The sequence below is a fragment of the Melanerpes formicivorus genome, unplaced genomic scaffold, assembly GCF_026170545.1.
Source record: "Melanerpes formicivorus ecotype bairdi unplaced genomic scaffold, bMelFor1.0.p_v2 SCAF_18, whole genome shotgun sequence".
Classification (NCBI taxonomy): domain Eukaryota; kingdom Metazoa; phylum Chordata; class Aves; order Piciformes; family Picidae; genus Melanerpes; species Melanerpes formicivorus.
The window spans coordinates 4,862,541-4,879,416 of NW_027142370.1; the positions used below are offsets into that span (position 1 = coordinate 4,862,541).

Here is a 16,876-nt window from a genome sequence, read left to right on the forward strand (position 1 = left end):
CCCCAGTATGTTTTCTGTGTGTCGGGGCTTCCTGCTGCAGATTCCCTTGCACCCACCTCCCCCTAAACTAAGCAGTCCGCAAGGTGTTTGTTTCTGTGGTTGTTTTCTGCTCCCTGGGAGCAAGGGAGCTAAGATCCCTAGATGTGTTCTGCATTCCTCCGTCCGCTCTAAAAGCAGCCTTTGTCTAGTGGCATGACCGGGGGATGCTGTTCCCCCGTGGGATGCCATCCCATCCACAGGGATGTGGTCTGCAGCACTGGGGCTTTGAGCATCCCGCTCGCATCCTGCTTCTCCTCAGCTCGGAGAGGGCGATTCTCCTGCCTGCAGTTCGGGCAGCTTCCCGCGTCCCTGGGAAGAGCTGTGCGCGGAGGGGCTGCAGCCCGGCGGCTGAGAGCCCTCGGCAGTGGACAGGCGCTGCTGGCAGACACCTCGCTGCCTGGCGTTGCTCCCCTTAGGGCGCTTGTGTTTGTTTCTGTATTTGTTTTCCCTTCCCTGTGCTTCTTTGAGATAGCAAACCCTAGAAGCAGCTCGCGCTTCGATAGACGAGGAAAGGCTGTGGGGAGGCAGCGGGGAGGATGCGCTGGTCCTCTTCGGGTGGCCACTGGGGGGGAAAAAGGATGTATCGAAGTGCTTGGGACATCCCGGCCCGCCCGGCATGGTCCAGCACTGCCTCCCTTGCACCCCGAGCATCCCTGCTGGGAGCCCACGTCCCAGTGAAGACCCCGAGGGTTTTTTTCTCTCGGTGGAGATGGCTTTGCCAGAGCTCCAGGTAGCTCCTCTTTCTCGGCTCTCCCTGTCACTAGATGTCAGCAGCAGCAACTCTTGCAAGTCCCAAAGGCGGGGGGTGGGAGACGGATTTCGACCACCCCCAGGAGGAACCAGCTCCAGCCGGGGAGTGCTTGGCTCCGGGGGTCTGGAGGAACACTAAGACCTGAATATGCTCCAGGCTGGGACAGCTGCTGCGTCGTGGGCACTGGAGCTGTGCACTATATGCTGAGAAAGGTCTCAGCCTCCCTCAGAGCTGGGTGTTGGGTTTTTTTTTTCCTGTGAGGCTCCCAGGGCATCTGGGTGGGAGTCCAGGTCTCTGCAGGATCCATTTTCCAAGAGGGTCAGGTTGACTGACTCACTGATTGACTGCCTGATTGACTGACTGATGCACTGATTGATTTTCTCGAGAGAAAGTGGACTTGAAGAAAAGAGCAAATGGCCAATCCTCCATTGTCAGCAATGCAACTGGGAATAGCAGGCAGGTGTTATGGATACACTCAGTGCCTCCAGTCTATGCCAGAATAAAGCCATCACAGCCAGCAGTCACCTTTTGGCCTCCTGCTCTCGGTGTCTCCAGAAGGACCTTTTCATCTCTGAACTGGCATTTGACCTTTGCAGGCTCAGCTCTATCCCAGTAGATGCAATTCAATGCACCTAGATGTTTGTGTTCTGGATGGGTGAGGGCTGGTCGTTCAGATGTGCCCAGGGATACCCACCACGGCGATCAGGGGTTCTGGACTGGAGAGAGCAGCCTCAGCATGGCAATTCCCAGCTTCATCTATGCTGGCTGCACACCACGCAGGCTGCAGTGAGAGCCTTCCCTCTTGTTTGTCAGCCCCTTGCCATTTTTAAGAGGATCATATGTGAAGGAGGCAGGGCTTGGAGAAATTAAGGCTCTCCAAGGTGGTCATTATCATCCAGTCTAGATGGAGAGCTCCTGCTGCTACTTCATATCCAGCTCCTTGTTGGCACAGACATGCAGGTTGACCTAGGGCAGGCAACTCATACAGCTGAACACAATTTTTATGTTCCTCAACCACTTTTCAGCCAGATTGGCTCCCTGACCTCTCTCACCAGCAACCACATCAATACCAGTGCCAGCAGCAAGGACAGAACAGGAGCACACTGCTGGGGACAGGGGCACGGCTTGGGGAAGTTCATTGCTGCCATAATGTCTCCTGGTATTTCCTTGCATGTGTGGCATTGGCTGGAAATTGTTGTAAAGGGTCCAAAGGAGGGCCAGGATGATCAGAGGGCTGGAGCAGCTCTCCTGTGAGGACAGGCTGAGAGAACTGGCTCTATTCAGCCTGGAGAAGAAAAGGCTCTGGGAAGTTTTTATAGTGACCTTCCAGTATCTGAAGGGAGACTACAGGAGAGCTTGAGAGGGACTATTTACAGGTTGGACTTGATGATCTCTGAGGTCTTTTCCAAGCTTATTGTCTCTATGATTCTATTTATGATGGCATGAGGTGACAGGATAAGGGACAATGCTTTTAAACTAGTGTGACTGAGGCTGTGCCTTTAAGAAAGGGACACTGTGACTCAACCAGGGACAACTACAGCAGGGACATTTGGGTTGGACATTAGGAAAAAAGTTCTGTACTACGAGGGTGGTGAGACACTGGAAAGGGTAGCCCAGGGATGCCTGATCCCTGGAAGTGTTTTAGATCAGGCTGGGTGAGGCTTTGGGCAACCTGATTTAGTGGGAAGGTGTCCTTGCCCATGACAGGAGGTTTGGAACTGGCTGATCTTTAAGGTCCCTTCCAACTCATGCTGTTCTGTGATTCTATGAAGTGCCACCCACAGGACAGTGGTGAGGCATTCAGGAAGACTTAGTGGAAAATCAATGCTCCAGAAAGCATCAATAGAATTAAATAGAAAGAGGATAATTAGTTTTACAGGGACATTGGTGTACACCTGCAAGCAGCCCCCAAAGCGCTGCCCATCCCCTGTGCAGCATTTAGAGGACAATCTAACAGTCATTAAAGGATGAGAACTAGAATGTGGGCTAGAGTTGAAAGCAGGACTTTGTGGTGAAGGCTCCATGAGACCAAGAATCATTTCTGTCCCATTGCAATGGAGGGCAGGATCCCCAAATGGCCTCTGGGCTGTTGTCTGCTGACAACTGCTGTGTTTATCTGCCAGCTTTCATTGCCCTTGGTGGTTAGCATAATTTCTGGCATATGTTTCCCAGAGGTTCTTCACCAATGCAATCAAACACAAGAGATCATCTGGCAGCTTTTCACCTGGTTTGGGAGCTCAGATCCCAGGGGGAGAGCAAAAACCTCTTCTGCAATGCATTGGAGTGTCTGAGAGAGGGGAAAAGCTCCTTAAATTAGTGCCCCTGTCAGTTCTGACAGGAGAGAGCCATTATTTGCATCAATAAGATTGGGATATTTATGTCTCTCTGGATTGGTGCAGAGGAGAAATAAAACTTCTCCCTCAACAGGCTGTCCTCAAACCCTGTGCAAATTCCTCTCCAAGGATCTCACCACATCCAGGAAGTATTTTTCTTCCGTGGCTCTGGAGCCTGGAGCAGTAATTACTGCTGGGTAAAGATTAGTATTAGTTAAGCCTAATAATTGGTATGAATTACTGTGAACAGAGGTTTGCTTTCCTTTTGGAGACAGAAATCACAGTCACTGCATCCCAGCACGGTGAGGGTGGGAAGGGATCTGCAGAGATCACCCAGCCTAAACCCATTGCAGAGATCACCCAGTCTAAACCCCTTGCAGAGATCACCCAGTCTAAAACCCTTGCAGAGATCACCCAGTCTAAACCCCTTGCAGAGATCACCCAGCCTAAACCCCTTGCAGAGATCACCCAGTCTAAACCCCTTGCAGAGATCACCCAGTCTAAACCCCTTGCAGAGATCACCCAGCCTAAACCCCTTGCAGAGATCACCCAGCCTAAACCCCTTGCAGAGATCACCCAGCCTAAACCCCTTGCAGAGATCACCCAGCCTAAACCCCTTGCAGAGATCACCCAGCCTAAACCCCTTGCAGAGATCACTCAGTCTAAACCCCTTGCAGAGATCACCCAGTCTAAACCCCTTGCAGAGATCACCCAGTCTAAACCCCTTGCTGTAACAGGGGCACCCACAGCAGCTTGCCCAGGATCACAATGTCCAGGTGGGTTTGGAATCTCTGCAGAGAAAGAGACTCCACAAACCCCCCTGGGCAGCCTGCTGCAGGGCTCCAGCACCCTCACAGCAAAGAAGTTTTCCCCTCCTGGGTTCCATTTTGCGCCTGTTGCCCTTTGTCCTGTCCCTGGGCACCACTGAAATGTCTTCTCTGCTCTCCAGGCAATTTTCACAGGCAATTTCTGTCGTGCCTGAAATTCCCTTCATCATTTTTTTTTTGCAGGAGACTTGCTCATTTTTATAACTTTCTGCTTGGTCATTTCTAAGCATGGCTTCTAATGTCACTAAAGTTCGCCACTTGACGATAAAAATACTCTTGCTACCAAGTTATCTGCGAGTTCCTTTTGCCTTCAGTGGACTTTATATTCCTTTGGCTCCTTCAAAAATAATATTGTATAAAAAAGAGACCTCTTTCTTCCCAACCCAGCAGTGGAAGAGGACAAATTCAAAGGTAGTTCTCCTGCTAAACCAGTTCTTTTAGAAGGACACTAAAAAAGCACAAAGGAACAAAGCTGTGCAAAGCTGGTTCCTGTCAATCTTCAGGCCAGTACAGCTCCCTTGTTTCAAACACATCTGTCAAAATCCCCTCTGGGAACACCTCCTGGCAGTGAACTTCAAGCCTGGGTGGACTGATGGAGGGAGCTGCGTGATGGTGAATGGGGGAAAAGGGCTGGGCAGTCATTTCCACCACCTCACGTGGACTGCCTTCAAGGGAGGCTGTAGCCAGGAGGGGGTTGGTCTCTTCTCCCAGGCAATCACAGTATCACAGTATCGCTTAGGTTGGAAAGGACCTTGAGGATCATCGAGTCCAACCTATCAACACAGACCCCATGACTAGACCATGGCACCAAGTGCCACCTCCAATCTCCCCTTGAAATCAGCCCCAGAACAAGAGGACACAGTCTCAAACTGCTCCAGGGGAGGTTTAGGCTGGAAGTGAGGAGAAAGTTCTTCCCAGAGAGAGTTGTTAGCCATTGGAATGTGCTGCCCAGGGAGGTGGTGGAGTCCCCATCCCTGGAGGTGTTCAAGAGGGGATTGGATGTGGCACTTGGTGCCATGGTTTAGTAGTCAGGAGGTGTTGGGTGACAGGCTGGACTTGATGATCTTTGAGGTCTCTTCCAACCTTACTGATTCTATGATTCTTTTGGCCATCACAGCTTTAAAGGTTCACATATGAGCTGGCCTCCTGGTGAAAGCAGAGTGGGAAACCATGGTTGAAAGAATGAGTTTGAAGAGGTAGATAGAAAGTGAAGCCATGGATAGGCCATGGGAAAGGAGAAAAATCAAGCTGGTATGACTAGGTGGGGCAGTGTGTCCATGAGGGGGCTGTGGTGGTCAAAGTGATGGAGTAAAACAACTCAGCACTCTTTTACAGAGAGCAGAAAGGATTTGCAGAAGGGGAAGCCACCAAGGAGAACCTGGCACTGTCATAGGGAATTAAAAAGAGTGTTCATGATGGATCAGTATCTCCTAAGGTCACCTCACATTCGAATCACCTGTGACTCCTCCAGGGTTTGGGTCTAATCACAGGTGGTACCATAGCTGGCTTAGAGTCATCACGGAATCACAGGATCCACAAGGCTGGAAAAGACCTCAGAGATCATCAAGTCCAACTTATTACCTAACACCTCCTGACTAACTAAACCATGGCTTCAAGTGCCATGAGCTTGATAGGTGTTAGGCAAGTTTGTTACCTTGCTGGATATGTCCAGGCATCTCCCTGGAGCTTGCTGGAGCTGGGCTGGTAAGAAGGGATAGGATAATTTTAGTAGGAAAAGATGTTTCTTGAACACCTCCAGGGATGGGGACTCCACCACCTCCCTGGGCAGCCTGTTCCAGTGCCTCACCACTGTTTCAGAAAAGAAATCTTTCCTAATACCCAGCCTGACCCTCCCCTGGCACAATCTGAGTCCATTTCCTCACACTCTATCACTCTATCTAGAGAGAAGAGTCCTACACCAGCTGCAGATCTGCCTTGGGGGTCCTTCAGTCACTCAGCAGTAACACTTTTCCTTGCCACTGGGAATGGCTTCCATGCAAGCCACAGGGCATGGCCAGACCTCTGGGGTGTTCTCAGAGCCTGGGCACCTCCTGCACTCCCTGGTCCACCTGGAGCTTTCTGGGGGAAATGGGATTCATCTGCCTGCAGCAAGAGGCTTGAAGGAATGAGTGGCCCCCAGAGATAGCAGCTGAATAAACCTCTCTGGGTGCCTGGTCCACTGTTTGACTGTCCTCGTGGGGAAAGAAGTGCTTCCCTGTATCCTGTTGGCTTAGTTAAACATTCCCCAGCTCCAAACTGCCTTGGCCATATCCTGCCTCATCTCTTTTCACCTCCCTTCATGCAAATCCCTCTTCTTCCTCCACCAGCAGCTCCTCAGTGCACATGTTCCTCGTTCTGTCCAAAGCCATCTGGGGAGCAGTTTGCATGAAAGATGCCATAAAAACAGTTGTGCTGTGGTTTTGATTTATGGAATCCAACTGGAAAATCCTCTCTGCAAGACCTGCCTTCCCTGAGTGCTTTGACAGAGTTATTAGCAGCTCTCCCCATGCTACCGCTGACATATGGGTTGGGGAGGTCGTTTTGACACACAAGTGCAGGCAGCTGGTTTCCAGTTTACTGGGGAGAACAGAATGGGGCAGGGTTTATGGTGCTTCTTCCAAAAGCAGGATCAAATTGCTCCTCTTTTATACACTGCCAGGCTAAATGATGTCCCCCCTTTAGCCCCAGGGAATGGCAGTCCACGTTGGGATGGGATTTTAAACAGGTCCAGATGCTGAAGGGCTGTGGGAAGACCTGAGAACCTGGTGGATTTTTGTTCTCTCCTCTCTTCCTGTTACTTTTGACATGAAGAAAAAGGTCAAACACAGAGACAAGGATAAACTTGAATGTTTCTCACTTGAATGCCCCTCACTGCAGGAAAGACATTGAGGTGCTGGAGCATGTCCAATGAAGGGCAACAAAGCTGGTGAAGGGTCTAGAACACAAGCCCTGTGAGGAGCAGCTGAGGGAACTGGGGTTGTTCAGCCTGGAGAAAAGGAGGCTGGGTTAGAATAGAATAGGCTGAGACCTTCTTGTTCTCTACAACTCCCTGAAAGGAGGCTGGAGCCAGGTGGGGGAGCAGACAAGATAAAATGGCCTCAAGTTGCACCAGGCTTGGACACGAGGAACAATTTGCTCCTGAAAAGGTTTGTCAGTCCCTGCTCCAGGCTGCCCAGGGCAGTGGTGGAGTCCCCATCCCTGGAGGGGTGTTAAACCTGTGTTAAGCATGGTCCTGAGGGACGTGGTGTAGTGGGGCACTTGTCAGTGTTGGGTCAGTGGTTGAACTTGAGGCTCTTAAAAGTCTTTGTCAACCAAAATGGTTTTGTGATTCTGTGCCAGCTGCAGTTTTTCATCCTGAGCTGCCTGTGCTGCAGCCTGCCTTGCACAGGTTTGCACACCCATTTCAGATCTCTGCTGCCTCAACTGAGTTTAGCCTCTAACAGCTGCAAAGCCCAGAAGGACTGGAGGTGACTAGTGGGAAGAGCTCAACTCTTTGGATAGGTAGCAACAGGAACGTCTCTGGGAGTCCCTGTCTGCATCATTTGAAGCCTCTGGAGACTCAGCTATGAGCCGGACCCAGCAAACGCTCAGGACAGGTCTTGGGACAGCTCCAGGGTGCCTTCAGAGATGGCAAATGGAACACAACCTCTGCAGAATAATCAGGCTTTGCTTCAAGCTTTGCATCAAAGGAGACTGGCTGATGCCTCTGCAGCAGCCACCTGGGAAATGCTATCATACTTGATTAATCAGAGCACAGAAAACACAGGGCAGCTACAGCCTCGTGGGAAGGGAGCCTTCACTTGGCTGATGGCTGTGAATTTTCTGGAGCAAACCTGGTGTCTGGGCCACCAGTCACCCAGAGTTCAAGTGGTGCTGTCCGTGAGCTTTTTACATAAGGAGTCAAATCAATCATAAAAGGCTTGGAAATTCTCAGCTCACCTTTTATCTTTCATCCTTTTGACCCTGGCAGCCTTTATTAAATTCATTGCTTTATTTTTCCCTCCTCCTCTTGCCCATACTGAACCCTCCCTATGCAACATCTCCACTGTGAACTTCTTTCTGTTCACTCCTGGTTTGCATTAGCCCTGATTGCATCCTGGGCTGCATCAAAAGCAGGATGAGGGAGGTGATTCTGTCCCTCTGCTCTGCCCTTGTGAGACTCCACCTGAAGCACTGCATCCAGTTCTGGGGTCCCCAGCATAAGAAGGCAATTGAGCTGTTGAAGCAGGTCCAGAGGAGACCACAAAGATGATCAAAGGGCTGGAGCAGCTCCCTTATGGGGACAGGCTGAGAGAGTTGGGGTTGTTCAGCCTGGAGGAAAGAAGAGTCCAGGGAGACTTCACAGCAGCCTTCCAGTACCTGAAGGGGCTACAGAAGAGCTGGGGAGGGACTTTTCCCCAGGGCTTGTGGTGACAGGATGAGAGGGAATGGATTGAAGCTAGAGGAAGGCAGATTTAGGCTGGAGATTAGGAAGAAATTCCTGACAGTGAGGGTGGGGAGAGGCTGTCCAGGCAGGTTGTGGATGTCCGCTCCCTGGGGATGTTCAAGGCCAGGCTGGATGAGGCCTTGAGCAACCTGGGCTGGTGGGAGGTGTCCTTGCCCATGGCAGGAGGATTGGAACTAGATGATCTTCAAGGCCCCTTCCACCCAAACCATCCTGTGAATCCATGACTCTGTAGCTGGTGTCCAGGATCTGCAGGCTGGCTCCCAAAGGATGGTAGATAGAATGATCCAGCTTGCAGCCCACCTGCCCCCTTCCTCAGGCTTGTCCCAGGGAGAAAAGCCAGGAGGAAACTCAAAGCTTCTCATCCCTACCTGCCTCTGTGGCTCTGGATAAACAAGTCCTGATAACAGGCTAGCTATTTCTGCTGAGATTTTAACTTCCATGCATGGGAAGAAAAATGCGTCTCCCCATGACAGCCTTGACAGCAATATCTCTCAGATATTACACAGCTGACTCGCTTACCTGCAATCTGGAAATAGGGAGCAGATGTCTCCTTCAGCACCAGGCATTTTTTTCCACCCCCCCTCCTCGGTTGCTGCCCGTGTTTGCCTTTGATATTCGTTGTGCACAGCAGCAGGCACCTTAAAAAGGTGTCACGAGGCGTGCGGCGACATAAATCCCTGCACTCTGAATCTGCTCTAATAAAGGCTGCAGGTTAGGAGGATGTGTTTGCCATCTCCTAATGGAGAGGAAAGCCAAGCAGCCTGCTGAATTATTAGACAGGGCTTGGCATGAATCAAAGCCATTTGACCTGTTTGTGGAAAGCCCCAGACAAGGCTGAGTTTGCCTCAGTGTTTCCCCTGCACGCTGAGGGGTTGCACTCCTCCTTGCAAGGGTTACTTGATTTGGCACATCAGTTGCAGCAATTTCTAGGAAGGTCTTTTTTTCTCTCCCCCTCCCTTCCAATCAGTTTGTTTTGTTTCTCACTCATAGTAAGAGAACATAAGTCAGGGAGGCTGCTTGAGAAACAAAGAGCACACCTTGGGCTGCCTGTCACAGCCACACCATCGCTTGGAGAGCAGGCATGGGCAGAGTCACCTGGGCTGAGCTTTCCTTCCAGTGTGGGGGAAAGTGCTCAGGGGGTCACAGTGCTCACAGCTTATAAATACCTTCAAGAGAATGTGAAGAACACCTTGGAATGAGGAGAAACTTGAGCTGCATGGAACAGGAGCAGAATCACAGGATAGTCTGGGTTGGAAGGGACCTTGAAAGATCATCTAGTGCATGGGCGAGGACTTCTCCATCAGGGCCAGAAGATGTGGAAATGGAACAGTGGAGAAGGTCTTGAGCTGATTCTGGTCTGGAGGTGCAAAGCAGGGGAGAAAGGGCTTCTGAGAGGCTGGACAGAAGATGCAGACAAAGCTTAATAGGGAATCCAGGAACTGAGAGGAGGAAAGCAAAGGTTCCTGAAGGTCTGAGAGACATTTTGGAGCTGGTGAAGCCCTAAAGGGTTTGAGTCCTCTGTCTGCAAAAGGTGATGTGAGTCTCAGCAGAGGAAGTGTATGTGAAGTGACAGCTCTGAGCCCCATCCTTCAGTGTGGAGTGTGGAGCCATATGCACAGCAGTTCAGAGCTACCACCCTCCTGGGACTAATGCAAGGAAATTTATCTCTCTCTCCTGATACTGCTTCTTTCTTCCTCCCTACAGGCTCAGCCAGGCCAATCCTTAATGTGTGCTGGAAAGCCTGTTAGTAATTAAGTACCTGACTCAAGGGGCTGCAGATCTCTAGTCGAGTTCTTATGCACTATCACATGAACTATAACTATTAATTAGAAGCAGAAGGGCGGGGGGGAACCACCAACAACAACACAAATGAAACCCAAACCAACCAAACCCCCAATCCAAACAAATGAACAACCTCCCCCAAATAACAAAAAGAAGGCCAGGGAACTTCTCCCAAAGTGCTTAATCTGCTGGCTGAATGCTGTCCTAAGAGAGGAGGATTTATGGCATCTGCTTCTGGGTGTCTCTCAGGTTTTGGAACATGAGGCATCAGTGTGAAACAGGGCAGGGGAAAGTCCTCTGAGGCAGAACCAGGTGGCAGTGCAGAGCTCATCCTGAGATGTTTGTGTTTGTGTGAATCATAGAATTGTTTGTTTGGAAGAGACCTTTCTGACCAAGTCCAACCACTAACCCAGCACTGCCAGGTCACCACTAAACCACGGCCCTCAGCACCACAGCTACACAGCTTTTTCTTTACCCCCTCAGGGGAGTCCACCACTGACCTGGCAGCCTGGTCCAGGGCTTGACAACCCTTTCAGGGAAGAAATTGTTCCTCATGTCCTCATGCCTGGAGCATTTATGGGATTGTTGTGACCCAAGTCTAGGACCCAGAGCTTGGCTTTGTTGAGCCTATGAAGCAGGTCACTAAAAGCTGAAATGAACATTTCTCATCAGCACATCAGGAACAAGCATCACAACAACCCCAAGCAGCACTATAGAATTAGAATCAGAATAAACCAGGTTGGAAAAGACCTTTGAGATCATCGAGTCCAACCTGTCACCCAACACCATCTCATCAACTAAACCATGGCACCAAGTGCCTCATCCAGTCTCTTCCCAAACCCCTCCAGTGATGGTGACTCCACCACCTCCCTGGGCAGCACATTCCAATGGCCAATCTCTCTTTCTGGGAAGAACTTCTTTCTAACATCCAGCCTAAACTTCCCCTGGTGGGGGAGCTGCCACCCCTGGAGATCTTCAAGAAAAGCCTGGAGGAGGCACTTAGTGCCATGGCCTGGTTGATTGGATAGGGCTGGGTGATAGGTTGGACTGGATGATCTTGGAGGGCTCTTCCAACCTGGCTGCTTCTATGATTCTGTGATCACCTGCTGTGCACTCCCTCTACCCAGCTCCCATTTTGGTACCCAGGCAGGAACTGAATCCCCCTAATCTGCCTGAAAATCTTTCATGCTCCACACACAGGGCCCAGGGACCCTGCTTTGTGCTGAGGTGAGCGGTGTGTGCCGCTGAAGACAGAGGTCTTGAGTTCAGCGATGAGCCACGGAGATTTGTGCAGCTCTGGGGGGGTGGGGGGGACACAAAACCCAACAAGCCTCCAGCAGAAGAGCAGGCTTGAAAACAAGAAACTCATTGCCCCAGAAAAATCCTGGGCTTTTGGTACAATTTGGCTTCAGCACAACAGCGACAAATCAGGAGCAGTAAAAGCTGCAATAAAAGACAGCCAGTGGAAAATAAAATGCTTATTAAGGATAATTCCAGGGCAAGAAAAATGAGGAATGAAATAAAGCCCCTGATGTTTCTGTTCTGGTTTGCTTGCTTTTGTTAGGGAAACAGAAAATCATCTTCCCAGATGGGCCCTGAGTGAAAAGAAGTGGAGCTTGCTTCTCACTTCCTGCCCTCCCACCGGAGAGGGATGGGCCCAGCAGGCTGCAGGAGATGGGCTTCACCCCACCCAGCTTTCACCTGGGCTCAGCTTTCCCTTTAAATCAGCAGAGAGGAGCTGAGAGGTCAAGAGGGACACAGACCCAATAAGGGGCTGGAGGTGAACTGTGCAGAGCAACTCCATCAGGTGTTTGGGTGTTGGGTAGAAGGTTGGATAGAACAGAGTAGAGTAGAGTAGAGTAGAGTAGAGTAGAGTAGAGTAGAGTAGAGTAGAGTAGAGTAGAGTAGAATAGAATAGAATAGAATAGAACAGAATAGAATAGAATAGAATAGAATAGAATAGAATAGAATAGAATAGAATAGAATAGAATAGAAGTAGAATAGGATAGGGTAGGGTAGGATAGGATAGGGTAGGGTAGGATAGGATAGGGTAGGATAGGATAGGATAGGGTAGGGTAGGATAGGATAGGATAGGATAGGATAGGATAGGATAGGATAGGATAGGATAGGATAGGATAGGATAGGATAGGATTAACCAGGTTGGAAAAGACCTCTGAGATCATCAAGTCCAACCCATCACCCAACACCATCTAATCAACTAAACCATGGCACCCCAAGCACCCCATCCAGTCTCTTCCTAAACACCTCCAGTGATGGTGACTCCACCACCTCCCTGGGCAGCACATCCCAATGGCCAATCTCTCTTTCTGGGAAGAACTTCTTCCTGCCATCCAGCCTAAACCTCCCCTGGCACAGCTTGAGACTGTGTCCTCTTGTTCTGGTGATGATCTTAGAAGTATTTTCTGACCTTAATGATTCCATGATTCTGGCCTAAGTTTCTTGCACAACCTGTGCCATGGCTGTATCAGCTCTGAAGTGTCCTCTCCAACAGGCAAAGCCTTTCCTGGCTTCCCATATCAGTGAGCATCACCTCGGGGAGGATAAGACACAGGGGAGAAATCTGAGGAAGCTTGGTTTATGCAGGGTTGAAAAGGCAAGAAAGACACAGGAGAGAACATGATCTCACTCTATAAATACCTTCAAGGTAACAGCACAAGGGAAGGAAGAGGATTAGTCACACTTCTGTAAGACAGGGAGTGGAGGAGAGGCAGCAACAGCATCAAGCAGGGAAAGAAAAAGTTTTGAGTATCAGGAGCAAAATGTTTAGGTTATTTTTCTTTCCTATTTGTACTGTACAAAGCAGTGGCAGGCTCTCAGTCTGGGCTAGATCTGTGTAGGATCTGTAGGCCATAGGTCTATCTGTGAGCTCAGCAAGGGAGCCTGTGTAGCCTCCAGGACTGGAGCAGTGTCATCAGGCACAGGGTCACCCTGCTGTCTGTTACCCTTGGAACCGAGGGCTGGACAGAGCTTTTTCATCCCCCCTTTCCCTGTCAGCCTATATATCCCACACTCATGGTGAAGGTGCCAGGGGAAGATGGTGCTGCTCAGCCAAGGGTCTTAATGGTCAGTTGATAGTAGAGCTGGGAGGTAGGTGTCTCAGGGATAGATGAGGAGTCTGGGCCAGCCAAGAGGCTTGGCTAACCCTGCCTGTTGCTAACAGGTGATGGGCTGAATCCTCCTCTCCTTTCATATAGCAGCCTTGCACTTGGTGCCCCAGACCTGGCCTCACCAACTCCACCTCCCAGAGCCTCCCTGCTCCTAGGACATGAGGCACCCTGCCCTCAGACCTGGCCCCATCCTCCCTAGAAATGAAGGTGAGGAAGACAGGAACTTTGGACTCAACCTCCCTGAGGCACTGGCTCCAAGTCAGGCTTGGACAATCCTTCTTGTTGTCACCTTCCATTACTCTGGCACTCAAAAGTAAATGTTTCCCCCAGAAAAATAAAAGAATTTGGGTAGTTGCTGCCAAGATTTTTTTTTCCCTGTCTCCTCCAGCAAGTGCCAAGAACTTTTCCTTCTCATAACAAATCAACTAGCCAGATATAGGTGTCCCTGGAGAAACCCCTTCAGGCCAGTATGAATGAACTACTTGATCCAAGTCAAGGTACACAAGCTACTGATGTTGTTCTTCAGCCTGTGGTTTCCTGAGAAGATCAATCCTGTGTATGTGGCTCAGCTAGTCCACCCCAAATAATTTCTGAGCCCACCTCAGCTAGTTTTGATAGAAGTCTCAGGAGATGTTCAGATCCCATAGGCTGATGTGAAGTCAGTGAGCTGACAGTGGACCTGGGCACCTCAACACAAGAGAGATGTAGAGGTGCTGGAGCCAGTGCAGAGGAGGGCAACAAAGCTGGGGAAGGGTCTGGAGAATAAATCTTATGAGGAGCAACTGAAGGAGCTGGGGATGGTTAGTTTGGAGAAGAGGAGGATGAGGAGAGACCTCATTGCTCTCCACAACTACCTGAAAGAGGGTTGGAGAGAGGTTGGTGCTGGTCTCTTCTCACAGGTAATCAGTGATAGGACAAGAGAGAATGGCCTCAAGCTGCCCCTGGGTAGGTTTAGACTGGACATTAGGGAAAAACTTCTCACTAAAAGAGTGGTCAGGGATTGGAATGTGCTGCCCAGGGAGGCGGTGGAGTCACCACGCCTGGATGTGTTTAAAAGTGGTTTGGATGTGGTGCTTGGGGATATGGTTAAGGGGTGACCCTTGTAGAGTAGGGTTCTGGGTTTGACTAGGTGATCCTGAGGCTCTTCTCCAACCTGAATGTTTCTGTGATTGATTTCTGTGCCTTGATGATCTTAAAGGTCTCTTCCAACCCAAACAACTCCATGATTCTGTGAGTTTATGATTCTGTGAAATTGGCTGTGGAAAAGGGAATGAGCTTCCACTGGGGGAAAAACTGGTGATGCTCATAGCAGGAAAAGGGAAAGGAGATGGAAAAATCCAGGCTCTTTTTTTCCCAGCTGAGCACTCAAGTGTCTGATGCAGTTCTGTGGAGAGCCAGAGAAAGAGCTTCCTGAGACCATGGAGGCAACCCAAGCAGCCTGCAAGCACAGAGAGAAAAGGCAAAGTGAGAGCTTTATGTGGGTTCAGGGTTGCTCCTTGGAAGTAAAAGCAGTTGAGCCATGTCAGCAGAGAAGTATAACCCTGTGGATGTTGCCCACCTCAAAGCAGCACAGCTTTGGATGCTGATGCCATGTGCTGATGCCCAGAGCAATGGTCCTGTGGCATTTGCACCTTTTGAGGAGGGCTACATTCTCCAGGGGCACAGGGGCATGGAAATTTGAGGAACTCACCCCAGTTGAGTTTTCTTGCTGTGGTGTCACCTTGAACACACCAAGGAAAAGGACCTGGGGGCGTTGGTTGACAGCTGGCTGAAGATGACCTAGTGTGTGCCCAGCTGGTCAAGAAGGCCAGCAGCATCCTGGCTTGGACCAGCAGAGGATCAGCAGAACCAGGAGGGCAGGGATTATGCCCCTGTATGTGAAGCTGGTGAGACTGTCCCTCAAGTTCTGGGGTCTGTGGGGCCAGGGCAGCAGCTCCCAAGATGAAATCCACCTCAGCGAAGCACTGATGATTTGGAGCACCTGGTTGTGGCACAACTTTTCATCACCTTCCCCACCTAGCTCAGGGTGTGCTGCTTGCACCTCCTACGTGCTGCTCAGCTCAGCTGTGACACACAGCTTCCTTTGTCCCTGTCATCTGACGTGTTGGGTGGCAAAGGTTAATGGCTTGGCATGCGGTGGTCGATAGCTGTCGACTGCAATAGGTGTGGTGACAGCTTGCAGCAAGGAAGGGGCAGGGACTGGGTGAGCTGCCTGCCGCTTTCTCTGCTGCTGTGCCTGTGATTTGTGTGCACCCACCTGAACCTCACTGCTCCTTCCCCTCATCCCATGTCCTGCTGCCCTGCCGATTCAGGGGCTGGTCCCTGAGGCGCAGAGCTTCGGATCTGCCCCATAGCGTTTCATGCGGGAATCACAAGGGGAAAGATCCGAAGGGAAAAGAAAGAAAGGTGAAGGAGAGGGAGGGGAAAAGTGAAGGAGAGGGAGGGGGGAGAAGTGAAGGAGAGGGAGGGGGGAAAAGTGAAGGAGAAGGAGGGGGAAAAAGTGAAGGAGAGGGAGGGGGAAAAAGTGAAGGAGAGGGAGGGAAAAATGGTGAAGGAGAGGCAAATAAAAAGTGAAGGAGAGGGAGGAGAAAAGAAGGTGAGGGAGAGGGAGGAAAAAAGGTGAGGGAAAGGGAGGAAAAAAGTAGAGGGAAAGGGAGGAAAAAAGGTGAGGGAGAGGGAGGAAAAAAGGTGGGGGAGAGGGAGGAAAAAAGATGAAGGAGAGGGAGGGAAAAATGGTGATGGAGAGGGAGGAGAAAGGAAGGTGAGGGAGAGGGAGGGGAAAATGGCGGAGAGGGAGGAAAAAATGGTGGAGAGGGAGGGAAAAATGGGGAAGGAGAGGGGGAAAAAAAGGTGAGGGAGACAGAGGGAGAAAAGGTGAGGGAAGAGAGGGGGGAAAAGGTGAAGGGGAGGGAGGGGAAAAAAGGTGAGGGAGAGGGAAGGAAAAAAAGGTGAAGGAGAGGGAATAAAAAAAAAGCTTCAGGAGAGGGAGGGGGGAAATGTACCTTCATGGTGCTTTTGTTTTCTAACAATGTTGACATTATGTGGAGCAACTGAGTATAAAATCTGCCTATCGTTTGGGAGCTGGTGTGCAGAGAAGATGCTGTTATCTGAGCCTTTTATGCCTCTTTACCCTGTCTGGATCAGAGGAGATAAATGTGCAGATAGGAGCCTCAGCTCCTATCTTTATTTAAGCTGTCAGGTACTGCTACATTACTTTATGCTGATTGTTATGGAAAGGCTCCACGAAGAGATGGATGCTTCTCGATTCCCACCCACCCCCCTCCCCCCCCAACATATCCTATTTTAATCTATAATTTAATAATAAAAGAGATGTATTTCCCTGTGTTATTTTTATTTGTGGTGTCAGTGCCTCTCTTCTGCTCTTCTCTTCCAAATAAACATTCACAGGCACCAGGCACTTAAAATATGCACATACTCAATCTGCTCTCTCCTCTCGTGGGCTCCCTCCCGACTCTCGCCGCAGTCATACTTTAATTTACGCTGTAAGGCAAACCCATTTTTAGCAGAAAGCAGGTTCCCCGTGGGGCTGGCAGGCTCGTGGTGGGCAC

At 50.3% G+C, this 16,876-nt stretch overlaps 1 protein-coding gene across 1 annotated transcript in view; it reads left to right on the forward strand.

Annotated features, from left to right (window-relative positions):
• Positions 1-16,876, forward strand: part of GFRA4 (GDNF family receptor alpha 4) — a 73,151-nt gene that overhangs the window by 1,147 nt on the left and 55,128 nt on the right. The window lies entirely within an intron of this gene.